An 8,248-nucleotide genomic window follows, 5' to 3' on the forward strand; every position below is an offset into this window, starting at 1 on the left:
AGAATTTATAATCTTATAAACCCTACTAACGAGTCCCTTTAGCCCAATTTCATCTTTCATAATCCGAGATACTAAATATTCAAATTCAGTTTCACATCTATTTATCGAATAATTTTCCTTTAGTTTTTTTGTCCATTTTTCTATCTGTATTTTTCAAACCAACTTAACCCTAATTTTTCAATAATTTCTTTATTCCTCCTTTCATTTCCCATAACTTTTATCCAATCTCTAATAATTTCTATATTTTCCTCTTTAATCACTTCATTACGTTTTATATTATTTTTAATTGGCCAAATTCCAGTTGTCTCCCCCAAAAAGATTATATCCGGAATTAAAATTTTAACAAATTTGTTCCACATTTTTACTTAATCCCTTTAACCAATAACTTCTACTTACACATTTTAAATTTGCTTTATCTAAAACCACCTTGATCCAAATTTCTATATCCCTTAACTCTAAATCTCTCCAATAATTATCTTCACCTTTAAATATTTTTACCACTATCCGGATACCATACGCACAGTAATAATTAAATAATTTGGGGATTCCTAATCCACCTTCCTTTTGATTTTGATACCACATTTTCTTCTCTAATCTAGGTCTTTTGCCACCATTGCAAAATTTATCCAGTTTTTCTGATATCCTTCAATATCTTTCTCTGTCAAATTTAGTGGTAGCATCTCGAATAAAAAGTTGAACTTGGGCAGCAACATCATCTTACACATTGCAATTCTACCAAACCAAGACAACTTTAAAATTTTATATTTATCTATCTTCTTCTCAATTTCGTTAATCACCACATCATAATTAAGTTTTTTCAATTCTTTAACCTTAAGTGAAAGCACTATACCCAAATATTTCAATGTGGTTTAATCCTTATCCCAAATTGCTCTTGCATATTCTCAGACTCATTACCATTACTATCCATCAATAATTCTGACTTTGACCAATTTACTTTCAATCCTGTCATTTCTTCAAATTCTATCAAATGCTTATATATCTTTTTCAAATCTTTCTCTACATTTTTCAAAATAATTAAAGTATCATCCGCATACAAATTTATCTTATACCCCTTATATCCTTCTAATTCTTCATCTTTTTCTATCATTTTTGTCAATATTTCCATAGCCAATAAAAATAATGTTGGGGACAGGGGACATCCTTGTCTCGTACCAGCTTCTAATTTTATCTCTTCAGTTAATATTCCATTCACCTTCACTCTTGCACTGCTCTTTTGGTATAATTTTGAAATAACATGTATAAACTTATTACCAAAGCCTAAAGCCTAAGCCAAAGTTGTTAAAGTGTTCAGTTTTGGCGATAGTTCTGGTCTTTTTAAAGTCAATATCGTGTCCCGTGACTTTAAAGTGTTGGACCAGGGAAGAAGTTGGTTCCTCTTTCTTCCCTGGTCCAACACTTTAAAGTCACAGGACACGATATTGACTTTAAAAAGACCAGAACTATCGCCAAAACTGAACACTTTAACAACAGAATAATCAGAGAAGCCATCGAGATAGAAAAACGCCCACACAGCATGAACAAACGAGATGATACCTCCCGCCTACCAGCCATTTGGAAACCTGCCCTTATTGACAAACGTGTCCCTAACACGAGGAATGACACCAGACCCACACTCACGGGGTCCACACAGGATGTCACCACCCATCCACCCAGAAAGCACACCCAAACCCACACTGATCAGGAAGCACGACCAAGGACCAGAAGCCAGACCGCAGCTGCAACATTAGCCACTTCAAACCCCTCCAATCCATACATGCAGCAGACTGACACCCACTACGAAGATGTAGCACGACCACGAACACGAAGCCAAACAGCAGCAGTGCAGCTCACCAGCTCAAATCCCCCTGCAGCACAGATTAGACTGAGCACAACCAAGCCCCCACCAACACAGGACACACCCCCAGCCAATCAGAGCACAAAAAAACCCCATCCAATCAGAGCACAGCCAAGCTCCCACCCAATCAGTTCAAACCCCCACTAGCAATTAAAAGGAAGAAACAGCTGCGATGACACATTGCTCCCAGAAGCACGAAGCTGAAGCCTGAAGATGACGAATGAGACTTCATCGAAACGTCGCCAAGACACTTCCAATTTTACACGGGAGAAAACCCAAGCAACCGAAGACCTACATACAAACACCCGTGAAAACCTCAGAAAACATATATATATATATATATATATATATATATATATATATATATATATATATATATATATATATATATATATATATATATATATATGAAGAAGAAAAGATAAACAATAGGACAGGAACGGTAGGCACATTTGTGCACTTATGCACGCCCCTTATGGTCCTCTTAGGAATGGGGTGAGGTCAATAGTAGAAAGTTTTAGGATAAAGTTTTTAGGATTATGGGAAGAGACTACAGAGTCAGGTAAAGTATTCCAAACACTGATGATTCAGTTTGAGCTTTCTGAATTGGCACAGAAAGAACATTCTTTGTTGTGCTTTTTTGATGATGTTTTTGATGTTAGCTGTCCATTTTAGATCTGGCGATATGATAGAATCTAGAAATTTGAAGGCCTCTACTGTTGATACTGTGTTGTCTAGTATTATAAGAGGTGGAAGTATGGAAGAGTTTCTCCTAAAATCTATCACCACTTCTACGGTTTTGAGTGTGTTCAGTTCCAGATTGTTCCGGTCGCACCACGAGGCTAGTTATTCAACCTCCTGTCTGTATGCGAATTCATCATTGTCTCGAATGAAACTGATCACTGTTGTATCATCTGCGAACTTCAGTAGTTTAACAGATGGATCATTAGAGATGCAGTCATTGGTATATAGAGAGAAGAGAAGTGAGGAGAACACACAGCCTTGGGGGGGCCCCTGTGCTAATTGTACAGGTATCTGATGTGATTCTGCTTAGGTTCACCTGCTGCTTTACATTTGTTAGGAAGCTTATGATCCACTTACAAGTAGATTCAGGTACTTGTAGCTGGTTTATCTTAGTTAGAAGAATGTCTGGAATGATGATATTGAATGCTGAACTAAAGTCTACAAAAAGGACCCTTGCATAGGTCTTTGGAGACTCAAGATGTTGTAGGATGTAGTGCAGAGCTATATTAACAGCATCATCTGTTGATCTATTTGCTCGGTATGCAAATTGCAAGGGGTCCAGCAGCGGATCCGTGATGGTTTTCAAGTGGGACAGCACTAGCCTTTCAGAGGTTGTCATGACTACAGATGTTAGAGCAACTGGTGTGTAGTCATTCAGTTCCTTCTTCGGCACTGGGATAATAGTGGAGTGTTTGAAGCAAGAAGGAACATGGTACAGCTCTAGTGATTTATTGAAGATTCGAGTGAAGATGGGGGCCAATTGGTCAGCACAGACTTTTAAGCAAGAAGGAGTTATCTTGTCTGGGCCTGGAGCTTTTTGTGTCTTTTCTCTGTGAAATAGGCCTTGCACTTCCTTTTCTGTGATCACTAGGAATTGTGAACCCAATGGGATGGGGTCAGTTTTAGGAGGCTTGGCTGTTGTTGGTGTGTCTGAGATGGGGTGTGTGGAGATAGGTGGCTGTAATTTGCTTTCAGACCTGCAGGTCATCTGCCAGTTGTTGATTTCCTTCAGCCTGGGAAGGAGGTTTGCCTTAGCCAGTGATATTTTTAAAAGTTTTCCACGTTTGCTGCTTCATTTATTGAAAACTGATTCTTTAGCTTTTCAGAGTAGCTTCTTTTTGCTGCTCCCTTGTTAGTACATTTCTGGCCTGATTGTACAGCATTTCATCATCTTTTCTGTAGGTTTCCTCTTTGGAACAACATTTATTTATTTTATTTATTTATTTTATTTTATTAAATTTCTATACCGCCCTTCTCCCGAAGGACTCAGGGCGGTGTACAGCCAAAATAAAACACAGACTATATACAATTAAAAGAATTTAAAATGAACTATTACTATGCGGCCGATAATTAAAACATTTAAAAAATTTAAAATATTATTAAAACCCCAATTTAAAAACAACTATTTATGCCAGTCCTGCTTGAATGAATAAATATGTTTTAAGCTCACGACGAAAGGTCCGAAGATCAGGCACTTGATGTAAGCCAGGGGGGAGTTCGTTCCAGAGTGTTGGTGCTCCCACAGAGAAGGCCCTACTCCTGGGGGCCGCCAGCCGACATTGTTTGGCGAACGGCACCCTGAGAAGGCCCTCTCTGTGAGAGCGTACGGGTCGGTGGGAGGCATAAGGTAGCAGCAGGCGGTCTCGTAAGTACCCGGGTCCTAAGCCATGGAGCGCTTCAAAGGTGGTAACCAGAATCTTGAAGCGCACCCAAAAGACTACAGGAAGCCAGTGCAGACTACGGAGCAGTGGTGTTACATGGGAGCCACGAACGGCTCCCGTTACCACTCACGCAGCTGCATTCTGGACTAACTGCAGCCTCCGGGTGCACCTCAAGGGCAGCCCCATGTAGAGAGCATTGCAATAATCCAGCCGATTAAACTTAACATAGCTGCTTAAGTTTAACTGTGAACTAACATTTGTTATTACTGTATATTAAGTTCCTGATGGGTACATATAGGTCTTCACAGAAGCTGACATATGATGTTACAGTTTCTGTGAGTTCATCTAAGTCTGCAGAAGTACTTTAAAAACATTCCAGACAGTGCAGTCAAGGCAGGCCTGTAGCTTTAACTTTGCCTCCTCATCCCAGGTCTTCACTGATTTAATTGTTGGTTTTGTGGTTTTAAGTCTTTGCCTGTAAGCAGGTACAAGGTGAATCATGCAATGATCAGAATGTCCCACAGCTGCTCGTGGACTAATAGGCATCTTTTAGTGTTGTGTAGCAATGGTCTAAAGTATTCTTGCCTCTAGTGAGACAATTGACATGTTGAAAGTATTTAGATAGCTCTTTCCTTAAATTTGCCTTGTTTAGATATCCTAAAGTTTAGATCTCCTAAAGTAATGGCCAGTGGATCGGGGTATTTGGCTTCAGCCTCCATAATTTGGTCAGCACTGTTATGCAAGCTGCACTGGCTACCAGTTTGCTTCTGGGTCTAATTCAAAGTGTTGATCACCACCTTTAAATTCTTCATCGTGAGGTACCAGGTTATCTGCAGAACCATCTCATCACAATGGGATTGACCACCCCATTCACTCTGGCTGAAGGACCATGCTGCAGACCCCATCATTCAAGGAATTTTGGCTGGCAGGGTCTAGAAAGTCCTTTCTACCATGCCCTGTACTTTGGAATAGCTTGCCATCAAAGGTGCAATCTGCCACCTCTCCTTTTGGAAAGGGTTTTAGAACCTGGTTCTGTTTATTGGCTTTGGATCTTAATGGATACGCTCTATATCGTTCATTCCACTTCTATATCGTTCATACTCTAGTAAAGGTAAAGGTTCCCCTCGCACTTACGTGCTAGTCATTGACGACTCTAGGGGGCGGTGCTCATCTCCATTTCAAAGCGGAACAGCCAGCACTGTCCGAAGACGTCTCCATGGTCATGTGGCCGGCATGACTCAACGCCAAAGGCACACGGAACGCTGTTACCTTCCCACCAAAGGTGGTCCCTATTTTTTCTACTTGCATTTTTATGTGCTTTCGAAACTGCTAGGTTGGCAGAAGCTGGGACTAGTAAAGGGAGCTCACCCCATTACATGGCAGCACTGGGGATTCGAACCACCGAACTGCCGACCTTTTGATCAATAAGCTCAGCTGTCTTAGCCCCTGAGCCACCGCGTCTCTTACTTTAGATTAATAGTTTTTTATCTGCTTCTTGTTAATTTTAATTTTTTTATATTATATTTATAAAATATGTATTATTTTAATATATGTAATAATGTAATATATGTGCAATAGGACTGGGTGTTTTATTAATATGATTTATTGTGTTAGGGATTTTTCTGTCTTCACTGTGACTTGTATTATGTTAGGGGGGTGTATTGAGGGAGCTCAACCAATCTCAATGTGTGTTCATGTTGTGCACTGACAGTAAAGATTTGAAATTGAAATGTAATAATGTATATTATTACATTGTAAGCCACCCAGAATTGCTTCAGTTAGCTAGATGGGTAGCATGTAAATTTCATTAATAAATATAAATAAACTAATTTAAAATAATATGTTTCCATATGAAGATTGGATAAATAAACTTGTATTAACAAAAATGGAATAGAGAATTTCTCTATGCAAAATATGCATTATTTTGTATTTACCACTTATTTATTTATTTATTTATTTATTTATTTATTTATTTATTTATTTATTTATTTATTTCGATTTTTATACCGCCCTTCTCCTGAAGGACTCAGGGCGGTGTACAGCCAAGTAAAAATACAGTATATACAGATTAAAAGAAATTAAAAGAAAACATATTATATTGTGGCCGAAAATTTAAAACAGTTTAAAATCTCAAAATATAAATAACCCCAATAAAAATTTTAATCCAGTCCCGCTTGAATGAATAGGTGCGTTTTCAGCTTACGGCGAAAAGTCCGAAGATCAGGTACTTGACGTAAACCAGGGGGAAGTTCATTCCAAAGCGTAGGAGCTCCAACAGAGAAGGCCCTTCTCCTAGGGGCCGCCAACCGACATTGCTTGGCGGACGGCACCCTGAGAAGGCCCTCTCTGTGTGAGCGTATGGTCGGTGGGAGGCAAAAGGTAACAGCAGGCGGTCCCGTAAGTACCCGGGTCCTAAGCCATGGAGCGCTTTAAAGGTGGTAACCAGAATCTTGAAGTGCACCCGAAAAACTACAGGAAGCCAGTGCAAGCTGTGCAGGATTGGTGTTACGTGGGAGCAACGAGTTGCTCCCACTATTACCCGCGCAGCTGCATTCTGGACTAGCTGCAGCCTCCGGGTGCACTTCAAGGGCAGCCCCAGGTAGAGAGCATTGCAATAGTCCAGGCAGGAAGTGACAAGGGCATGAGTGACCGTGCATAAGGCATCCCGGTCAAGGAAGGGGCGCAACTGGCGCACCAAGCGTACTTGGTGGAAGGCCCTCTTGGAGACGGCCGCCAAATGATCGTCAAACGACAGCCGCCCATCCAAGAGGACACCCAAATTGCGCACCCTCTCCGTTGGGGCCAATAACTCGCCCCCCACAGCCAGCCGCGGCTGCAGCTGACTGTACCGGGGTGCCGGCATCCACAGCCACTCCGTCTTGGAGGGATTGAGCTTGAGTCTGTTTCTCCCCATCCAGACCCGTACGGCTTCCAGACACCGGGACAGCACTTTGACAGCTTCGTTGGGGTGGTCCGGGGTGGAAAAGTACAGCTGAGTATCATCAGTGTACGGATGATAACTCACCCCGAAACCACTGATGACCTCACCCAGCAGCTTCATGTAGATGTTGAACAGGAGGGGCGAGAGAATCGACCCCTGAGGCACCCCACAAGTAAGGCGCCTTGCGGTTGACCTCTGCCCCCCTGTCAACACCGTCTGCGACCGGTCGGAGAGATAGGAGGAGAACCACCAATAAACTGTGCCTCCCACTCCCAACCCCTCCAACCGGTGCAGCAAGATACCATGGTCGATGGTATCAAAAGCCGCTGAGAGATCTAATAGGACCAGGGCAGAGGAACAACCCCTATCTCTGGCCCTCCAGAGATCATCTACCAATGCGACCAAAGCTGTCTCCGTACTGTGACCGGACCGGAAGCCGGACTGGAACAGGTCTAGATAGACAGCTTCATCCAGGTACCGGGGAAGCTGACCTGCAACCACACTCTCTACAACCTTCGCCACAAAGCGAAGGTTGGAGACTGGACGATAATTTCCCAAAATAGCTGGGTCCAGGGAAGGCTTCTTGAGGAGGGGTCTCACCACCGCCTCCTTCAAGGCAGCGGGGAAAACCCCTTCCAACAACGAAGCATTTATAATTCCATGGAGCCAGCCTCGTGTCACTTCCTGAGTAGCCAGCACCAGCCAGGAAGGACACGGGTCCAGTAAACATGTGGTCGCATGCAGCCTCCCCAGTAACCTGTCCACGTCCTCGAGAGCCACAGTCTCAAACTCATCCCAAACAACCTCAACAAGACGTGCCTCTGCCATCCCACCTGGATCATCGCAATTTTGGTCTAAACTATCCCGAAGCTGAACGATTTTATCGTATAGATAACCGTTAAACTCCTCAGCACGTCCCTGTAGGGGGTCATCCCGTCCCTCCTGATGAAGGAGGGAACGAGTCACCCGGAACAGGGCAGCCGGGCGGTTATCTGCTGATGCAATGAGGGTGGAAACGTAAGAACGCTTCGCCTCCCTCATTGCCAC

Source organism: Ahaetulla prasina, chromosome 4, assembly GCF_028640845.1.
Source record: "Ahaetulla prasina isolate Xishuangbanna chromosome 4, ASM2864084v1, whole genome shotgun sequence".
NCBI classification, from domain to species: domain Eukaryota; kingdom Metazoa; phylum Chordata; class Lepidosauria; order Squamata; family Colubridae; genus Ahaetulla; species Ahaetulla prasina.